The sequence below is a fragment of the Neofelis nebulosa genome, chromosome X (genome assembly GCF_028018385.1).
Source record: "Neofelis nebulosa isolate mNeoNeb1 chromosome X, mNeoNeb1.pri, whole genome shotgun sequence".
Classification (NCBI taxonomy): domain Eukaryota; kingdom Metazoa; phylum Chordata; class Mammalia; order Carnivora; family Felidae; genus Neofelis; species Neofelis nebulosa.
In genome coordinates, this window is record NC_080800.1 from 34,536,252 (window position 1) to 34,558,062 (window position 21,811).

General features: G+C 45.7%; 1 long non-coding RNA gene across 2 annotated transcripts in view; it reads left to right on the forward strand.

The window, feature by feature from the left end:
* The window catches only part of LOC131502001 (uncharacterized), a 221,388-nt gene that overhangs the window by 59,330 nt on the left and 140,247 nt on the right, over nt 1–21,811 (forward strand). For both annotated transcript variants that reach the window (XR_009256946.1, XR_009256947.1), the window contains exon 3: nt 19,825–19,950. This is a non-coding gene — a long non-coding RNA (uncharacterized LOC131502001). The remainder of the gene's footprint in view (nt 1–19,824; nt 19,951–21,811) is intronic.

The following is a 21,811-nucleotide window of genomic DNA, read 5'->3' on the forward strand; positions in this document are numbered from 1 at the left end:
ACACATGCACACATGCACACACCTTCCAGTGGAGGAAGTCCTTCCACACTGCCACTTGGTGATGGCCATTCAGACCTTGCCTTAAATATTTCCAGTGATGGACATCTCCTTCTCTTGCGAGCTTGCCTGTTACAGTGCACTGCACAGCACCTGGGGATATTTGTAGACTTGTAGGGAATAGGTTTAGTCGTGAGGTCAGCCAACCCAGTCCCTCTGCGGACCAGAAAGCCTTTGGCCTCTAAGATGAAATAAAGGGTGAGCCCCCTTGCCCTCCAGGTCCACCACTCTCTGGTCTCTGATAGCTAGCTCTTCGTCCTCAGGGAGCCTCACGCTACAGCCTTCGTGTGTTTAACACAAGCAACTCTATTACACTTCACATTCCGTCACAGCCACACTTGCTTCTTGTCTTTGCTAAAAGTCATGTTCTCCTGGTATTTTGGGGGGTCCAACTAGCCTAGGTGGGAAGTCTTTACATGCCTCTGAATAAAGAGGCGCATTTTCAAAGGAAGGCGCATAGAAGCTGCAGTCCTAAGAAAGGATGTTCAAGTTGGATGTTCCCAGAGAGGCTTGGAGACCATAACACCAGGTGCCATGATTTATGTTGAACGTTCCTCAGGCATTTGGTTTGCTCTATTCTCCCCGAGGCTTTCTCACCTATTCTTCACTAATGGTTCTAAGGACATTTCTGTTGCCAGAGTTTACCGGCTAGGACTCTTTCCAAGGGGCAAAAAACCCAGCTTCAACTGTCTTACGGGCCACTGAAAGAGAGTGCTGGTTCACGTAACAGAGCAGTTCAGCGTATGGGCTGGCTTTAGGTAAGGCTTGATTCAGAGGCTGCCCTTCATCCTCCATCACAGACACTCATTTCTCTACATCCGGAGACTCCACCCCACTCTCCTCCAGCCTCTGGCTTGATTCACAGATCTCACACGGTGGTAGGACACTGACAGTGGCTTCTCATTATTTCCTCACTTCCAAATCTTGCTAATCCAATCAGAGGGAAGCTCAAGACTTTGACAGGAACCAGCAGAGAGTGATCCCTTCTCATTTTCTGTTTTCTACATCATGGCGTAAGGGGCGGAGCCCCACCCAGACCAAGTGTGCTTAGGCTCAAGGGAGGGATCCATGCCTAAGCAGAAATCTGGGATGCTGCTGGAAGGGGGGAGGTAACAGATACTAGGGGGCAAACTGAACGTGTGTGTAGCATGGACACCTATCACTTTTTCTTCTTGGAGGCTCTCGCCCTATCGGTGGGAGTCGTACGCACATATACTCAGGAAACAGCATTGTCAGCTGCAGCTTCAAACACCAGAGGGATAAATCAGGAGCTTTCTTGGAATAGAACATCTAGAAGAGTTTTGTGATCAGTGCCAATACAAGGAGGGTGATAGAGGGAATTCTGTTCTGTGTGGTGAGAGAGGAGGAAAATGAGAAGAATCAGAGGGCACAGTGTGAAAGTGGTTTGGCCACAGCACCCTCCAAAACTATATAATGATGATGATGATGATGATGATGATGATGATGGCAATACTTTGCAATAACGTATATTGAGTATAATGCCAGACATTATCTAGGTACTTTACAAGATTGCAGAGCTAGTAAGTGGCAGAAGTAGGATTTAAACTCTAATAGCGCTTAGCCCCCATGTCATAGTGTCCCCAGTGAATACACAGAAAAGTCAATGCCCTCGTGGTTCTATGGACAGGAATATGACTGAGGGAGTGGCCGAGGCATATTCTCTAGAGCTGGCAGCCTAGAGGACATAGAAGGAGGACAGCAGAATGATAGAAGGAAACCTCATTTCTTCAGAACAGAGGTGCAAAGGGGACAACCACCCCCCGTACAACACTATAAGGCGTCAGGGTTGCTGTATCGTTGGGGAAGTACAGGGAGGAGATGAGCTCTGGGTTTTTGCCAGGCTAGCCACTAACTTGCAGTATGACTGGGGACAGGTCACTTCACTTCTATGTGCCTCAGTTTCCCCTTCTGTGAAATAAAGATGACTGTACCTTGTCTCCTCTATTGTATCGTTATGGACATTAGACAAAATAATGTGAGATGAAACTCTTTCTATAGAGAACTCCCCATCATAATTATGCTTTCTAATAAGCTTAAAAGCTTATTTGCAACAATTTATGGCATCCCCATTGAGGTACTTTCACTAAAGAAAAGCCTGTTTTTCTAAAAAGTATCAGACAGTCTCTTCTAGAAATAACTTACATTTTAAAAATTACAGGTTCATTGTTGATAATTTATAAGACAAAAATGAATCTGAAGAGAAGAAAACAGTAAAATCGTCCAGAAAAATCTCAATATTTTCATTAATATTATTTTCAGTTGGTTTTCTATGCCTCTCTATGTGTTTTTTAAGCTAATAGTGTTTCGATTTAATATTTTATCTGACACACATACACTGTCTTTACTCTTTCACAGCCCACTTTTTTTCCCATCTATTATGAGTATATTTCCTAGTCATTAATCTTGTACAGCGGTGATTTCCAAGTATTTTTACCATGACCCATAGGAAAAAATTTATTTACATAGCTACTGAGTAAACACATATACACACACACGTACATATAACTGCCCAATACTCACCCTTAGTATATGTGGTGCACTCTGACATTTTCTATTCCATGTTATAATGAAATAGCATATGATAGAATACACTATTTCATGATTCATTAGTTGATTACATAACCCACATAAAGATCACAATTTGTAGTGTTAAAAACACTAAGCTATGACATCAGTTTTATTCGATAGACGGCAGCCCATTTGTAGAGATATTCCATAATTATTCATAGATCTTCAATTGTTGGATTTTTATATTATTTGTAATGTTTTTCCATTTATTCTTCTGCTTATAAAAATTTTCAAGAAATACGTATTGAGTGTGTACCAGGAATACAGCAGTGAACTAGAGAGATGGCGTCCCCATGTTATCACTCTTACATTCTATGGGGGCGAGGGAGACGGACAATCCATGCAATCCACGGAGCAGGAAACACCAAGATCACGTCGTGCGGAGTGATGGGATGGGAGCTATCATAGGTGATGGTCAGGGACAGTCTCTCTGAGGGGTGGCATTTAAGCTGGTATTTCAATAACAAGAAGATATGGTTGCAGTACTTATTGAGAAGATTTGGGGTAAGAGAATCTAGGTTGGGAAGACAGTTAACAGAAAGGTCCTGAGGTGGTCAAGAGCTTGGCACATTTGAGGGTCGGATAGATGCCCAGCGTGACCCTCGTACAATGAGCAAGGTGGATGAGTGAGAGTCATAAGAGATGATGTTAAAAAGGTTGGCAGGCGTTAGATCATCCAGAACCTTCTATCACAAACATGCTCCATCTTTGCTTACACCCACAGGTATGTCTCAAGGGACAAGCTTGAGAAGCCTCTTGAACAGCAGCAGCTGTGAGCTGGGAACATTGGGTTGGTGGAGAGATAAAGAGGCCCATGTATTTTTCTGATAGAAGGCTTCTGTGCCAAAGAAGGTCAGAGATTTGATAGAGGAGCATAACCCTGGCACGACACCCGGTTCTGTGACACATAGCTGCCAGAAGGTAGGGTCTTTGTCTAATCCACTGCCACGTCCCTAAGCACCTAGCACAATGCTTCACTTATAGCAGGCATTCAATAAATGTTTGTGATGCAAACGAACTAATAAATGGACATCAATCCCAGCCTGTAGGTGGAGGACAGATGTAATATGTGACAAATCATTACCACACATTCAGGTTTGCTCAAATGTGACCCTCTATCCCAATGCTAACAGAGGAGAAAGGCCTTCATGTACTGAAGATTTCTTTATCTCCTCTCTGGCCAAGTCATAAATAATCTCTCTGAAGGCATTACTTATTTTACTCGGTCTTTTTTTTTTTTTTTTTAAATGAAATGGCATGATGGCATGACAACTCACCAGCTGCTTTTTGCAATGAAAAAAGATAACACATCACGATTGCCAGAAACAGATGTTGAAGAGGCCTAGAAATCTGATTTCTCCACATCAGGGACCCTGTCGTGTATTGAAATAAATTGACAGGGTTATTGGAAGCTAGACTGTTGGTTTCTTTGCGGCTGCTCACTCCTTGTGTTGAAGAAGGGGTGATGGGAAACATCGTCGGAATGGACAGGCCCCAGAGGAGGCCCCAAAGGCAGCCCTTGTGTGACAGGGGCTCCTGCTGCTTCAGTGCTGGCTAGTTCCACATAACACAGGCTTCCCCTGCCCTCTTATCTGTCGCCACCATCAACCCATGCCCTGACTAAACATGGATGTGGCCTTACAGTGGCATTTTATTCTGGTAGTTAATGAATGCCTCTGTTGACTGCTTTCTGGTTTCTGAGTAAATAAGCACGTAGGCCCAGTACTTTGGAATATAGAGAACATCCCAAAAACCAGTGCAGGGCAGAAAACGAGGAATAAGGAGCGATCTCTGAAGAGTAACTTAATACCTGTCTCAGGAATTTGAACTAACAAGTGTAATCACTGTGTAAGAAAACTGCTTTGGTCTTCATTGAAATAAGTTTCCTTCTGGAAAAAAAAAAAAAAAGACAGCCTTTCTATGGGAATTGGGTTGGGGGAGGCTTTCTTTCTCTTAACAGCATTGCCTTCTCTCATGTTTTTAGGTTTTTATTGAGCTATATAGTTTTCCTCCAGGAAGTACACAGATAATAAGCATACAGTTTTGTGGATTTGCATAAGGTCAACACACCCACGAAACCGGCACCCAGATCATGAAACAGACCGTGACCAGCACGCTAAAAGACTCCCTCATGCCCTCCCCTGCCAAAGGTAACCACTACTTTGTCTTCTAACACAATAGATCAGTTCTGTGTGGTTTTGAACTTAATATGAACGGAATCTTGCAGTATACACTCTTTTGTGGCTGTTTTTGTTCAACATCATGTGTGTGAAAAGTCTTCCATATTTCTTAATGTACTTTTTCTTTAATGTTTATTTATTTTGAGAGAGAGGGAGAGAGAGGGAGAGAGAGAGAGAGAGAGAGAGAGAGAGAGAGAGAGAGAGAGAGAGACTGAGCATGGGAGGGGCCGGGAAAGAGGGAGACAGAGAATCCCAAGTAAGCTCTGTGCTGTCAGCTCAGAGCCGGATGCAGAGCTCAATCCCACGAACATCAAGATCATGACCTGAGCCGAAATCAAGAGTCAGACGCTTAACCAACTGAGCCACCCAGGCGCCCCCTTCCATATTTTTATGTGTAGTTATAGTTCAGTGATTCCCGCTGCAACATAGGCATCTACTATGTGCATCTACCCCAGTTCATTTTTCCTTTCTACTTTTCATGGGCATTTGGGTGGCTTGCAGGATTTTGCTCTTACCGCAATGATGCTTTAAATATGTCGTTTGGTGGGTCTATGCACCCATTTCTGTTGCTTCGGCCCTCCCTATCCCCCTACGTTGGGTAAGTTTCAGCCGCCACCACTGTGACTATCTGAAAGTGTGCCTTGACAGGATTTTACTTGGAAAAGGCTGTGCTCTGGAGCTGTCTTTCCTACTCTCCCTTAAGTAGGATACTTTTTGTAGCCATAGCCGCGCAGACTGCTCAGCATCTGCTCAAGTATGAAATTAATCTTTACATAATGCTGGCTGGGATTGGAGCGTTTGGAGGGGGGCAACTAGGGGAAACCATTCGGGTTATTGAGATTTGTTTTTCAGGATGATAGTTTCAAAATGTCCCCGGTTTCCCTGGATAGTAAAACTTCCAGAAGGCACAAGGGAGAGCCGAGCTTGCTTTCTGAGAAGGAACATAAGCAGGTGTGTTAAAGAGAATTTTGAGAATCGGTATGAATTGCAATTGTGGTTGGACTGTGTGGGCTCGAATCTGGCTCTGTCGCTTACTGTGTGATATTGCGCAGATTACACAACATCTTTGTGCCTCGCTTGCCTCGACTGCCAAGTGGAGATAATTGGTAACATTGACCTCATAGGGGTAGATTTGGGAGGAGTCAGTGAGGTAATACCCTTAGGACTCTTGGCATGCAGGGAGCGCTATGTGCGTGGTGGCTGTATTGGTGCCTATCTTAAAAGAAATTTTTTTTAATGTTTATTTATTTTTTAGGGAGAGAGAGAGAGACAGAGCATGAGCAGAGGAGGGGCAGAGAGAGAGGGAGACACAGAATCTGAAGCAGGCTCCAGGCTCTGAGCTGACAGCACACAGCCCGACGTGGGGCTTGAACTCATGGACAGTGAGATCATGACCTGAGCTGAAGTCAGGTGCTTAACCCACTGAGCCACCCGCGTGGCTCTGTATTGGTGCCTATCTTGAGTCTTGAACCCCAGGAGCAGTGCCTGAGACAGATTCTTGTTCGAGTTCATTAAGAGAGTATTCTTGGGAGATGGGGAGGGTGGAAAGCTAGACAAGGGCAAAGAAGCTACACAAGGATGTGGTCCAGCTGGAGTCCAGCTTTAGCCTAATTCCGTAGTGGCTCTTGGAGTAGAAATGGCACCAGAGTCTTCCCACCTTGAAGCAAGAGGGTTGGCGCTTTTTTTAAAGTTTTTTTTTTTAAGTTTATTTATTTATTTTGAGAGAGAGAGAGAGAGAGAGCATGCACAAGCAGGGGAGGGGCAGAGAGAGAGAGAGAGAGAGACAGAGAGAGAGAATATCCCAAGCAGGCTCTGCAGGGTCAGCACAGAGCCTGACGTGGGGCTTGAACCCACGAAACCGTGAGATCACAACCTGAGCCCAAGTCAGATGCTGAACCAACTGAGCTGCCCGGGCGTCCCGTGGTGGGGGTTGGCTTTTTCTGCCCCCATTTCAGTTGGTTATTGACTACGGGCTGCCAAGGATGGTGCACGGTGCTTCAGCTGTCTGGGGCCAATCCTCTCAGCAGCCAGAGGCCCGCAGCAGTGGGGGGTCAGGGTGCATCTGCCAAAAAGGAAATCCTAGTGGGGGCACTGCTACTGTCTGTCGCTCCTAACTAGGCTTGTGTTTGTAATCAAATCGGAAAAGCCACGAAACCAGTGGCGAAGGGTCTTTCAGAGGTAAGGCGGGTAGCTTCCTGGACATCGTTTGGCAGGAACAACGATGGCCACGAGCACCCACAAGCTCTAGAAGTCTGTATCCGCATGAGTGATGACTGTGTGCATGTACCCGCTCCCACACTACCAGTTGCCTGGGTACAGGCTTAAAGCGTGAAGGCTCCCCTTGTAATCCTGTCCCTTCCACTCATCCGGCCCCTCCCTTAGCCCCGCTTTTTGGGACACTTAACCATTCCAGACCACCACTTTGAATCTGAGTTTTTCTCTGCCTTCTGGCCATGTCTATCCCTGTGGGAGAAATGAAAAGAAATGTATAGAAGGCATCCCCTCTTTGAGGCTCACTGGATCCGTGGTACTTCAGAGTGAAATATCTCCATACCAACAGCTCATGACTTAATCAGCGTTTAGATAATCTGCCCCTCTCTGCGGAAGATGGAAACAAGTGAGCTCTGCCAGATGTGTGTTTGGTTTCTAGGAGGTGGCTCTGCCGGCCGTGCCTCTCTAGTAGCCAGATTTCCACTCACACAGGACGAGGCAACATTAAAGCGAGATGAGTCACCGTGTGTGGACAGATAGGAAGCCGCTTAGTTCCCTGACTCTGCACCCCGGGGAATGTGGGAGATGTGGGAGGAGCCTGTGAACTCCCCGGGGCTGATGGAGGGTGGGGTTTAAAGTACAGGAGGGAGCCAGTCTCTCACTAACGTATTTCCTAATTTCCTAATTTCAATCCAACACGCCAGGAGAGGTACCTCTCAGCCTGCCTGGGAGGTAAAAATCCGAGAAAGGGAAAGAGGATGTGCAGTAGCACTAAGCTGAAATTTGTAACACATGCCATGTCCAAGCATTGGTTTGGTAGCTAGTAAGTAGCTCATTCATTCATTCATTCACTCATTCAACCGGTATTCATCAAGTGTCCTCTCTGTGCCAATTTCTGTGCTCCCTGATACACCTGTCAAGGAAATCAGCCACCAGATGAGTAATCGTAATTGTGATGAGTAGTAAAAGGCCAAACCCAACAGAAATTGGGAGCTCCAGCGTATTGCTCGCTCCCCGCTACCAGGAGCAGAGTTGGGAAGTTTTTCTAGCATAGGGACTGTTGCTTCTGAAACACGCGAAGCCCGTGGGCCAAGCAGGAGGCCAAAGCTGAAAATAAATTACATTTTGCTTTCCAATGCTTTGGATGTGAGGAATGACTGCACAAATGCCTGCCAGTTCATTCACACGTTCGTTTGACAGACACCTGAACACCGCCGGTATGCAGCGACTGGACTCCTTTCTGATCCTTCCAGATTATTTTCATGGTCTGCGTCGTGGCTGTTCTGCTCAAATATACCAGAAGGCCAGCTGGGTAGGTGAGAATTTAAAAGGAAAGCCTGATGGAAAAATGAAATGATTCCATCAAGAAAAATTGCTAATTGTGTTTCCTAAACCAACCTCCCCCCCACCCCGCCCCGCCGTCCCCGAGGAGCTTTTAAAGCAAGTAGTGAAATTTCATGGGCTAAACCGGAGGCTTTGTTGGTATCTTTACCCCTGAGGAACAACAGGAGAGCTGGCCGATGTTCCATGTGATTGTTGGTCACTGCATGACTCAGTGGTCAAAACAAAACCCACGGGGCCTGACTGCCGGGGCCTGTGCTGCACCACCAGCTGTTAACTTCCTCATTTCTTTTTATGGCTGGTGAATCGGGCTCTTTCGAAAGGCATCAGATGAAGCTAGTGCAGCCATCGGCCCAGCCCCAGAGTTAAATGGAGGCCGATAGACAGCGTGATATACTGGTGTGGCAGTAGCTGTAATCAGAGTTACAACAGTGAAAGGAGGGATAGAAGCGGTGCCGTTAGTGCTGGTGTGGATTATCTCATTTAATTCTCTCAGTGGCTCGGCAAGGTAGCTTCTGGCATCATTCTCCAGCAGAGGTCAGCTGACTGGCCCAGGGTCACAACGGTTTCAGTAGCAGCCCCGGTACAGGAATCCAGGTCTGTTTAACTGCAAAGCCCATTCTCTTAATTATTTTGCTTGATCGTTTCTCAAGAAAGGGAGCTTTGGCATGGAAGAAAAATAATACTGCCAGTTAAAGCTCCGTGACTGGGGCGAGGCTATTCAAACACTTTGCCCTTTGATTTTTTTTCTCCGGAAAAATGCACGCAGCAGCCCAGAGGGGTGGTGAGGATTAAGTGGGTTAATTAATTTAAAGTCTCTGGCACACAGTAGGCACTCAATAAACGAGAGTTCCCTTTCTCTCTGTGTAAGCCACTTGGAGTCCTTTGCAAGATGAAAATCAAGGAAGCATGAAGTCAAATGGAAGCTTTCCAGAAGTCTGCAACTAACACTGCCTGAGTTTTCTCAGCTCCGGAAGGAGGCTGTCCCAGCCATCGGCTGGTGCCACTCCTGACCCCTGACGGGAAACGGTGGCAGGGGACCACTTCTGTTAACTGGAGTAACCCATGTGAAAACACAAGCCCGTATATCGCCATGTGAAGATTTAGTCCATAACCATGTGATACTGTAGTTAATTTTGAGAGAAGAGAGCAGAAAAAACTAAAGCTTGTAGGCCAGTGAAAACGTTCGCTTTTGATAAAAGAGCTCCTGGCAGTTTGAGGGACTCCTTCCTAGATGGTTGAAGCTTCCAGAAAGTGAGCCCAGTGACTTCTCAAGTGCCCGTTATTGTTGGGCACTGAGTCACACTCGCACCTCCACCCCCACCCCCCTGTGGCGCTGGTCACAGGCCCAGAGTTGCTGAGGGCCTCCAGTGCCAGAGACCTCTGGAGGAGGCTAGGTCAAAGTTAGGGTTTAGGTCAGGACTCTGCCTCTGGCTACGTGAAACTCCCACCCTTCTTGCCCTTCAAAGAACTGCTTCTGGCTTTGTAGAGTTTCTCTATTGTATGTAAATGTGCTTTTGATTGGCTTTACAATTTCCTTCCTTCCACTGTGGGCTGAATTTACTATGTTTCCCCTTCTTGAGATGAATACTGACTCTCAGTTTTAATTTTCAGTTTATGAATTTGAGACTATAGATTTCCATGTAAGCATGGCTCTAGCTGCATCCCACGAGTTTTGATATGAAATATTTTCATTATTACTCAGTACAAAGTATTTTCTAATTTTTACTGTGATTTCTCCTTTTACCTAAGCCTTATTTAGAAGTATAATATTTAGAGCACTGGGTGTTGTATGGAAACCAATTTGACAATTAATTTCATATTAAAAGAAGTATAATATTTAATGTCCAAATATGTGGTTTTCTAGTTATACCTGTTTTTATTTATTTGATTTTTTAACGTTTATTTATTTTTGAGAGACAGAGACAGAGCACAAGTGGGGAAGGAGTAGAGAGAGAGAGGGAGACACAGAATCTGAAGCAGGCTTCAGGCGCCGAGCTGCAGCAAAGCCCAATGCAGGGCTCAAACTCACAAACTGTGAGATCATGACCTGAGCCCAAGTCGGATTCTTTTTTAATGTTTGTTTGTTACTTATTTATTTTTGAGAGAGAGAGAGAGAGAGAGAGAGAGAGCGCGCGCAGGGTAGGAACAGAGAGAGAGGGAGACAGAATCTGAAGCAGGCTCCCGGCTCTGAGCTATCAGCAGAGAGCCCTACGCGGGGCTCAAAGTCACGAACCACAGATCATGACGTGAGCCGGAGTCGGAAGCTTAACCAACTGAGCCACCTAGGCTTCCCCCCTCCCAGACCCCGGCAAGTCGGATTCTTAACGGACCGAGCCACCCAGGCGCCCTGAGTTATACCTATTTTTAGATTGGTTTCTAGCTTAATTGAAATGTGGTCAGGGAACATATTCCAAATGAGTTTAATTGTCTGAAATTTGTGTTGATATGTTTTATGGCCCAGGGTATATTTAATTTTGATAAAGATCTCATGCACACTTGTAGTGTGTGTGTGTGTGTGTGTGTGTGTGTGAATTTTGTTATTTGTGCGGTTCAAACCTTCCATATTACTCCTGATTTCTTTTTGCCTGTTTTTTCTCTCTCGGTTATGGAGGAAAGTAACTAACAAGACAGAAATTCTAAAAATGATTTAAGTCTCCGAATGAAGCATCTGTACCCACATTTTTCACTCCTTGGAATCTTTTTCGATATAATCCCTCCTTGCCAGAAACATATGTATTTGAGAAAGGGTGGTCCAAAGGCTTGCTGATGGTCTTGGATTCTCAAGAATAAGGGAGTTATATTAAAAGTCCTCACCAAGATTGTGGATTTGTCTGCTTCCTCTTTTTTTCAGTCAGTTTGCATTTTATCAAATGTCCCTTTATCTCTCATAATGCTGCTTATCCTTACATCCGCTTTAGTTGCTGTTATGGTAGCTATACCAGCTTTCTTTTGGTTAATGGTCACATGGTCTACCTTTTCCACCCTTTTGCTTTCTCTTCACACCTTGCTGTATCTTTACACAGGAAGGAAGGGCCTTGTGTCAATTGCCTTAAAACAAGGTCGGGCTCACTTCGGTATGTTTCCCTTCTCTCTGAAATCTTGGCCCCTCAAGTTCTGGCCTCCTGGGTAGCCCCAAACTCTAATTTTTGTCTCCCTGTACTGCGAGACTTCCAGAAACTCCCCTTGGCCCCCCAGTGCCTTAGTTGCCATTTTGTACTTGGCTTCTTAGACTCTTGGCCCCAAGTTTCCTAGGAAATCAGCAGATGCCTCAAGGGGGAGATTGGGTACAGAACGCCAGACTCTCCTCAACGCACTTCCCTTCTCTCTAGGATCCTGGCTGCTATAGACTGAGTGTTTGTCTCCCCCCCTCCCTGCCCCCAAATTCATATGTTGAAGTCCTAATCCCCGATGTGATGGCATTAGGAGGTGGGGCCTTTGGGAGGTGATTAGGTCACGAAGGCAGAGCTCTTGGGAATAGGATTAGTGTCTTTGTATTTTTTTATGTTTATTTATTTGGAGAGAGGGAGACAGAATGAGCAGGGGGAGGGGCAGAGAGAGAGGAGAGAGAGAGAGAGAGAGAGAGAGAGAGAGAGAGAGAGAGAGAATCTCAAGCAGGCTCCGTGCTGCCAACGCAGAACCCAACAATGCGGGGCTCAAACTCACGAACTTTGAGATCGTGACCTGAGCCGAAATCAAGAGTCAGACACTTAACTGACTGAGCCACCCAGGCACCCCGGGATTAGTGTCTTTATAAAAGGGACCCCAGAGAGATCCCTTACCCCTTCCACTATGGGAGGTTGCAACGAAAAGATGGCTGTCTATGAACCAGGAAGTCGGTCAAATACCTCATCAGACACCAAATCTGCTGCCTTGGACTTCCCAGCCTCCAGAACTGTGAGAAATAAATGTTTGTTGTTTAAACCACTTGCCACTATTTTCCGTTAAGGCTGCCCAGGAGGACAAAGATACTGGCCCTTCAAGAACTTGTTGCTCTGGAAGATCCCTGAGGCCTTCAGTCACATTCTTTGTATTTCTGTCCCACTCTTCTGGTAATTCTCTGTGGAAAGGCTAGTCTGCAAAAAACCTCCTCCAACATTATCAGAAGTAGATGTCTAGGTGAACATTTTGGATGGCCATTTAACCTGGGAAGCCTCAGTTTCCTCATGAGTAAAATGGGGGCAATTGAGATATACCTCATGGGGTTGTTTTGAGGCATACATATATATGTGTATATATATATAAATATACATACATACATATATATATGTATATATATATATATATATATTAAATATACTTTGTAAGCCTAAAAGCTATTTGAACACAAGTTGCTATTATTAAGTCTTTACATGATTGAGGTTCCTGATAAAAAACTGGTGGGTGTCCATACAGGGTAGTTTGTTGTTTATGTGGCCAAGTCTACCTGGGGGCATGACTAGAAGTTACTTCTTTATATATATGTGTGTGTATATATATATATATATATAGTGTTTATGTATTTATTTTGACATGGAGAAGCGGGGGTGCAGAGAGAGGAGAGAGAGAATCCCAAACTGTGAGAATCGCACAAACTGTGAGATCATGACCTGAGCTGAAATCAAGAGTCAGATGCTTTTAGCCAACTGAACCACCCAGGTGCCCCTAGAATTTATTTCTGTTGGGAAAGTTGGTTGCTATGAGTGCTGAATTTATCATTGTTTGGTGGAACAAGTTAACCTCTTCATAGTGGTAGAATGTCCCAGAATGCTATTCCAAGCACTTTCTCTGAGGGCTCACTTGTGGAAACCCAATGCCATCAGCAAGGCTTCTGGAATACTCTCTCCAGGGTCCACATCTTTTTGGCAAGCAGGTGTTTATGTAAAAACATTCAAAGGGTTGTGTGTTAACTACACTTCGATAAAAAAGGAAAATAATTCAAAGGAATAGAAAATACAAGTACATATACTTCATTCTGTGATCCAGCCCCTGTGATTGTTTCTGCCCCGGTAAGTTACAATCTTAGGGTTTATCAACTTCTTCCCCGAGGAGGTTTTGCTCAGATCAGGTAGTAGAAGAGAGTTGCACAATTTGTTGGTCTATTCTGAGTAAATATTTGCACCAGCGACAATCCTTTCTCTTGCTGTGCTGTCAGTTCTACATTTACCCACAAGTTGTGGAATTCTGCGGCTTTTTCTCTCTGTGCAAGGTCAGGAGCAGCCTGGGAACATGAAGATGCATTGGTCCATCCCTTTTTGAGAAGGCCCCTTTGCTGCTTTCCTGCTGAGTGGTGGATGATAAGACTGTTTCCAGTTTATTCTGTTTGGCACTTGAAATATCACCTTTTCATACCCATTATCATGTCCCAGAATCCTGATGTCTTTTTTTGTCTATAGGAATCCCACTGTAACTTGAATCTGGCATTGAGGGCTATCCGGTGCAGTCACTGATCAGGCCTCAAACACACTTGACCTACAGAAGTTAGCTCAGAGGGGTATCTGTGATTCAGAATCACCCATTAAAACCGGAGCTCCAACCAGCCTTTTGAATTGGCTAACAAGTTCCTTGCCAGCCCTGAGGGAGGAGAACACTAGACACTATGGGGGAGAGTGTGAGGGAAAGTTCTAGATGCTAAAGCCATGGTTCCTATTTGGGAGGTGGGGAAAACACTTTCAAAATGCAAATTCCAGGCTATACCTTAGGTCTACTGAATCAGAACCCAGAGTGGAGGCAACCCTTCCCCTCTCCTTCTCCTTTCCCTATCCAAATAAAAGCCATGGTGTCGAAGTACAGAGGGTTGGTGGGCACAGGTGTCCATGGGTGCTGAGTTCAACATCATTTTGATTGTTCCATGGTTCAACATATAGTCAGGAATGAAATTATTGGGCCACAAAAATCCTACATACGAGAGACCTGCTTCCGCCGTACTATGCGCTCTGCATCTGGAACTCACCGACTTGATCTCGTAAACAACAATTTTTCAAATAGGCAATGTGCTAATGAGAGTAGGTGCTTGATAAAAGTTTAGTGCTTGACTGCTTGGTTTTTGTTGTTGCTGCCATTGATGCTATCAGTGAAATGATGAAGAAGTAGGTGTTATTATCTGCCGTCCCTTTGGAGGTTCCAGAGGAAAACTGGCTGGCTGGTTTAAGGTTGATTTATACTGGACACTTCCTCATGGTGCTATGAATCTCATGGCCAAGTTGGTTCTGCCTTTCCCCATCCTCAAAATTTTAGCAATATATGTTTACAATTTTTTAACTCTCTTGGAAAGAAGTTTTGTAATATATATAAACAGCTTTCAAATATTTATTCCTGGATCAAGTAAATTTTTAGATAGCTGTTCTAAAGAAACAAACTTCTTTTTCTTTTTTTTTAAGTTTACTTATTTATTTTGAGAGAGAGAGAGGTAGAGAGAGAAGGAGAGAGAGAATCCCAAGCAAGCTCCACACTGTCAGGACAGAGCCCTATGTGAGGATCAAACTCACAGACTGTGAGATCATGACTTGAGCCAAAATCGAGTCAGATGCTTAACCGACTGAGCCACCCAGGTACCCCAAAACAGACAAACTTCTAAAAATTTTTTCTGTATCTGGGATAGTTGGTAACACTATAATATTATTTAGATGCAGTCAGGGGTCTTTTGTTGTTCACCATTAAATTCTCAGGACCATGCACAATGCCTGGCACACAAAACATACTCAATAAATATTGTTAAATGAATGCATTGATAATTAAATGTCTGGGGATAAGTCATTAACTTGTCTTGCCCTCAATTTTCTCTTCTGTAAAATGAGACCAATAAAAAATAACCCTTGGAATATTTGAAAGAAAATAGTTAGAGTGGGTGCTGTGATTTGCCTCCTAGATCTCCTTTATAGAATGAAGAACTCATTCCTCCAGCTGTTGATAGCTGACAGCCTTAAGCTGAGTCCCACTTTTTGATTTGTCTTAGTTGCAGAGAGCCACCTAGCCCAAGGTCATGCTCCATCCCCAGGGTGTCCCATACCCAACCACTATCTGGCAAAACATATAAAGGCTCAGCCCCCATGCCCCAACTCAGAACAACAATGATGAGGCATTTTAGCTCTAGAGCTTTCCATAGGATCAACTGGGGCATTCACTGGAACTGCACTGTAATTCAACTTCTTGGTCTGGCCACTTCTGCTTCTTGCCCCTCCCTTCCCCAGGTGGTCCCAAGAGCAAGGCATAATAAATCTTCTGCATGTTAATTTCTGTCCCAGCATCTGGTTCCCCAGGAATCCAACCAGAGACATCAGAACATAGTATATGCCAAGTAAAACACTGTGTCTGGCAGTCAAAGTGAGGCAAGGATCCCCTGCAACACCTGGTTATTTATTTATTTTGAGAGAGAGTGAGCGTGAGTTGGGGAGGGGCAGAGAGAGAATCCCAAGCAGGCTCCACACTATCCGTGCAGAGCCCGATACGGGGCTCAAACTCTCGAACCATGAGTCTCGAATCAAAGTCAACGCTCAACGAGCTGAGCCACCCAGGTGCCTGGAGCGCTGACAGTCCTAATAAAAGTGTTTTCTGTTACACTGTTGTGGACGATGTCAGGGAAGGAGGTGCAGTTGTGGCCCGTGGACCTGCATCTGTTCTAGTCAGTCTAGAGGTATCCCTCACTTTTCCAAGTTTTGCGTGGAGCCACTTTGCTTTTATGAAATGCCTACATCAGGATTTGCCTTTGCTAACTGAAAGAAATCTGAACAGGACTTTTGCTTTTTTGAAAAAAGTCAGAAAGGAAAAATAGCGTTCACCATTTGTTTTGCAGAGAGCCGTTAGAGGCAGAGCACATCCTGAGAGCAGCGAAAGCGGCCCCGCCAAGCTCCTTCCCCCAGAACTACTCTCAGCATCTCAGCACCAGGCCCCTAGAGCTTTCAGCTACATCTGTGAGCATCTGTGCCTTATCTTGATTTATTTTGTGCACCTGTTAGCAAGATGTGTCCTAAGGTATCAGGCCTAAGAGAGGTGATTTGGGGGGTCTGGGAATGCTCAACAATTTCTCTGTGTACATGAATGGTAATTGCTTCTTTGCTTACAAAAGGAGAGAACACCTTACTTGTGGATAGCGGGCCACGTCTGTAGCGTCCTAGTTAAGAGAGTGGACTTTGGGATCAGACAGCCCTGAATGCTGGGAAGTGACCACAGAGGCGTAGGGAGCTGGGCTATGATCACGTGGGGGATGGAAAATCTCTGTGGTGGACACAGAGCTGCATGGTCCAAGGAAGGCCTTTGTACTACAGCCGTCGGCTTGGTTGGGGTTTGCCTCAGCGACAGCGAGTGCCCTCAGCCCAAGAGCACACACACCCTTGCCTTTGCAAAGGCGGAGAGAAAGGGGAATGTGTTCCCAATCATTCCAGCCCAACGCAGGACCACTCCGAGCTCTGCCTGGGAGGGGGCCGCCTGGGACTTTGTCCAGCCTGCATCATGGCTCAGCATGTCCCTGTGTCCAGCCCCACCCCCCCCCACCCCCGCCCCCTGCCTTCTTCAGCTGAGGGGTCCATCCCTCCAAAATAGCCTTTACCCTAAACTCCATCTCGGGGGGCTGCTCCTGAGACTGTGGCCCGCGACAAAGTCTGAAAGCAGAATTAAAGGGTACGTCTTCAGGCCCCACCCCTCAGCCCCCCTCCACACTTCCTTTGTTTCATCCTCTTATCTTTCAATCTTATCCCTTTGTCTCTGTTTTGTACTCTCCCTATTCAGAGCCTTTCGTTTTAATGGCCTGTTGTACACAGCTTGTCCACGAGCTGTCAGGTCGTGGCAGAAGCCTATTTAGACAAGTTGTCAGGTTGAACGGGAGAGGAAAAAAAAATCCTAAATCAATGTGTTTTCGCATGCAATCACACGTGGGCTAATTTATCTGCAGCCGCGTTCTACCCCGCCAGTTTGGCATAAGGGTCCTCAGACAAGGGGGCTGCGTGTTGGCTGATTAACAGAGCGATTTTTATTGGGAGAAGGACAACAGAATTGTTTTATGGTAATTATCACCATTTGAACCTGCGTACACGCTCATGGGGAAGATTAAAGAAAAGGCTCTGTACGGATGATGAAGCAACTCGCAACACGCGCAGGATAGAGGGTTAGAACTATTTAGAATATTAACGTCCTCCACCTTGTGAAAAGCCCCTGGGAGGCGCCAGATTGGCTAACTTTGTAAATAGCCCTCGCGCCTTGTCTGTAGGCCTGAACGCAAGTCCATTCCGTTTCGGGAGTTGGGAAAACATCAGGGCAGGTTACTAGGAGCACTTGCCGAGAGGTAACCGCCAAGTCCATTTCAAGGCCCAGGACAGAGCCAGTCTTTCTGAAGGCGCGGAACTAGGTAGGCCACAAAACATCCTCACTTACTCTTCACAGAAACGAAAAAACAAATGCAAAAAACCAAAGGAGAAAACACACACACACACACACACACACACACACCCATATACTCATGCTCACACTCACACACAGAGGACAGATTTTTTTAGAGAGTGTTGTGGCTGTGGTGGTTTTAAACTTGAAACGCGCCACAAACTACAAAAATGCTTCCCAGGTGAATTGAAAACTCCAACCGGGGAAAATACAGACTTTGGTTATTTGCTTCTTTGGTACTTGATAATTCTCTTTGCGTTTTTTTAGTCCACTCCCACTGTCATATCTGAGTTTAGGACAAGGACAGAGCGAGATAAGTCTGACACCGCAAGGCACAACAGACAAGCACAGAGCTGTAAAAATGGTTTGCTGCCTGGAATATGGCTGCTTGAAAGGTTCGCGCTGTGTGATGAACTTAAAAGAATCTTGCCTAAACTGTTACGAACAAACCCTTTTGGGTCTGTATCCAGCTCTCTTCCTCCCCTCCACTCCCCCCGCTCCCCTGACAAACAGATGAAAAGTCTGGAAACTCCCACCCAATTAAGAAATGCTTGCCCCAGAATGGAACATTAGAAAGTTGAGCTGCTAAGAGCAATTTAGAGCCCACAGCCAGGCTTCCATTCTGCTGCCATTTCTAGAATGTCTTAGAAAGACAGATTTTATAATTGAGAATTAAAACATTTGGCATGCAAATGTAAGAGTTAATTTTTCCCCTTTGTGAGGCCACTGAAAATTTTTGCTAAGGGAGAGAAAATCAATTCTCCATTAAAAAGATGCTCAGATGAAACAAGGCATTGCCATTCGGGTTGGAATTATGGATTCCGAGAGATGAGGCTGGCATTGGGATATGGAACCAGACATCTCTCAGCTGCAGTTTCGCACCTGAGCTCTGTGTGTGTGTGTGTGTGTGTGTGTGTGTGTGTGTGTGTGTCTTTAATCATCAGCTGATTTCTCTCGATTTGCTGTCGTTGTCTAGAAAACAAATTTTGGTCTCCATTTGATTTCTCTCAAAATCACAACAGATCGTTTCTCGATTTACCGAGTTAGATGGGGGATAGCCAGCAAGTGTCAGGCCCTGGGCTAGACACAGGAAACAGAGCTAAAGGCACAGTCTTTGCTCTCAAATTGCACACAGTCTACTGGAGGAGTGGCCAAATGCTTATCGCTGGGCAGTGTGAGGGTGAGAGCAAACACGTTGACAGTGCCAGTAGTCTAGAAGGTCATTTGATCCTCATGACAACCTGGCGAGGTGGGTAACATTACTACCCCCAGTTTTCACATGGGGAAACTAAGAGGCACAGAGAGCTTAAGTTATTTGCCAAAAATGACGGAGCTAGTAAGTGGCAGAGCCAGAATTCAAACCCACACAGACAGGTTCAAAGTGTGTGCTCTTCACCTTGACACTGGGGATGTGGCAGCCAACTGGGGTTGTGTGGGAATGAGGTAGGCTTGGGATGGGGAAGGGTCAAGGAAAGTGCTTCAGAAGAGATGATAGAAAGGCCTTAAAAATGCTTCCACTGGCCATGTCAGGATGAATCTGCATGGAAACCTAATCAAGTCAGAAAGTTACAGTAAAGAGAGAGATACCTTCGAGGACATGGCTTCATGGAAGAAGGGTCCACGGTTTTCTAGGATGACAGTGCTGTAGGGCAGAGTTTCTGTAGGTATTGTCTTGGGACCTTTGTGCTCTCTGAGATGATAGTGGGCAGTCTGCCAACAGGGTTCCAGGATCAAGTAAGTTTGGGTTTCTTTTTTTTTTTTTTTTTTTTTAATTTTTTTTTTCAACGTTTTTTATTTATTTTTGGGACAGAGAGAGACAGAGCATGAACGGGGGAGGGGCAGAGAGAGAGGGAGACACAGAATCGGAAACAGGCTCCAGGCTCTGAGCCGTCAGCCCAGAGCCCGACGCGGGGCTCGAACTCACGGACCGCGAGATCGTGACCTGGCTGAAGTCGGACGCTTAACCGACTGCGCCACCCAGGCGCCCCAAGTTTGGGTTTCTTTACCTCGTATTTGCAAGACCGTTTAGATGCTCGTGGGTCCTGTGAAGCTCCAAGAAGGGAACAGAACTTGAGCACACGTTCTTTCTTCTTAGAAAGCCCTATGGAGATCTCCCAGCACAAGAGGGTCCCGGAGAACACAGTCTGGGAGATGACGTCTTCCAGGAGGCATGGGAGGGCTGAAGCTGGCTGGAACTCTGAGGCCTGCCCTTGGCAGCATGGTAAGCCCTCCACTGGATGGCGGGTGGCGGGTAGTGGTCTCGGTGTTGGGTTCATTCTATCCTGTCGGTGACGCAGCCTTTGTCTGATCACTGGAGCCCTTTCCCTGGATCCTTGCTCCTTTGGTGCCTGGTTTCCTCCTCAAGGTTATGGCCTCCTGCTTCAGTTCACCTTCCAGGACCTGTGAAGTCAGCCTGTTACTCCAGCAGGAGCTGACTTTTCTGGACTTGGCCTTTGAACATGGGGAACCTGTTGATCCTAACCTTCAAGTTGACTTAGCTTCTCCTGCTGGTTTCTCTTAACTAAATCTGCCCTTCCCTTCCCTCCTCCTTTTCTTTCTCCCTCCCTCCCTTCACCCTTCCCTCCTTCAACATTTATTATGTAAAGTAAGTCTCTGGCAGCCACAGAGTTACAGGTTTTAGTGCAGTTGTTCATGACTTCTGGTTCATATCAAAGTTCTGAACCAACTGGTCAATCTCCAGGCATGTGCCTGCCCCCATCACTGGTGCATTGAGGGGACATAGTTACCGCAAGGGGCATGTGTCTGGGGCCTTGTGGAAGCCTAGATAGGTCTTTCACCTATGCTTTATGTGATGAATAGCATTGTGTGTAGGTACAAACTTGGATTCATAAAATAGGTCTTAATTTATACAGAATTAACATTGCTTTTGGCATTATGTATTTTAAAAAGTGTTAAAGACTTGATTTTTAAGTAATCTCCACACCCAACGTGGGGCTCAAACTTACAACTATGAGAGCAAGAGTGTCATACTCTACCGACTGAGCCAGCCAGGTGCCCCCTGTCATTATGTATTTTTAATCAGTACATACTGGAAGTACTATTATCTTACTGGTATCTATGGATTTTTTTAATGTTGAGACGGAGTCCTTTATCCTACCCAAATCTCAGGCTTTGGAATCAGCCAGACTTGGGCTCAAATCCCATTTCTGTTATATATTAGCTGAGTGACTCTGGGCAAGTTGCTTAACTTTTAAAACCTTAATTTCCTTTCCTGAAAATGGGAATCAGCATACCTGCTTTGTGGGTTTCCATGGAGATGAAATGACGTGATGAATGTTAATCATCTAACAGATTGCCTAATCGCTCAACAAATGGACATCGTTACGACAAAATAGAAAGGAGTAGAAAGAGGAGGTGAATGGGGAGGGTGACATAAAGACACTAACCATGAGCTGGGCAGGAATAATAGGGGCTGGAAACACCCACCAAGAGAGGTTAAAAACCATCTTCTCTGCCATTACCAATCTCCCGCTAGATCTTGGACTCTACTGGTTTAGCATAAAAACCCATTAATGGAAAGAACAGCCAACATACTGCCAAGGAAACTGGTGGGAGACAGGGATGTGGGCGGCACCCAGTGATCAGCAGTGACCTCCAGGGGCAGAGGCAGTGTTCAGAGGCAGCAGTGGGTGGGATTCTCACACCAGGCTGGTCTGGCACCATGACCCTGTCTGTGCTGGTGGTCACCAGCTTCTTCATCTCCTCGCGTTTTTGTCAGGTTTGTGGGCGAACCGATATCCTACCAACAAATTCTCCCTCACCTTCAGTTAGGTAGGGTCAGTTTCTGGTGTTTGTAACCAAGAGAGTCGCCTAGTACATCCGTGGTGTAGACTCGATCTCATCTGGCTGGTCTCAGATGCGCAGGCTCCAGATTTGATGACCAACCCAGAAACTTTCGACGCAGCCCCATTCACATTGCAGAGACCCTGCGAATGATGTTCTCGCCTGGTTTCACGGTCTGTCTCCCAGGATGCTTGGTGGCAGAAGATCGATCACGCGTCACTTCTCTGTCCCTCCGTGTCCGACTGTTTCTAGCCATCGACGGGGGAAGGCAGTGGAGG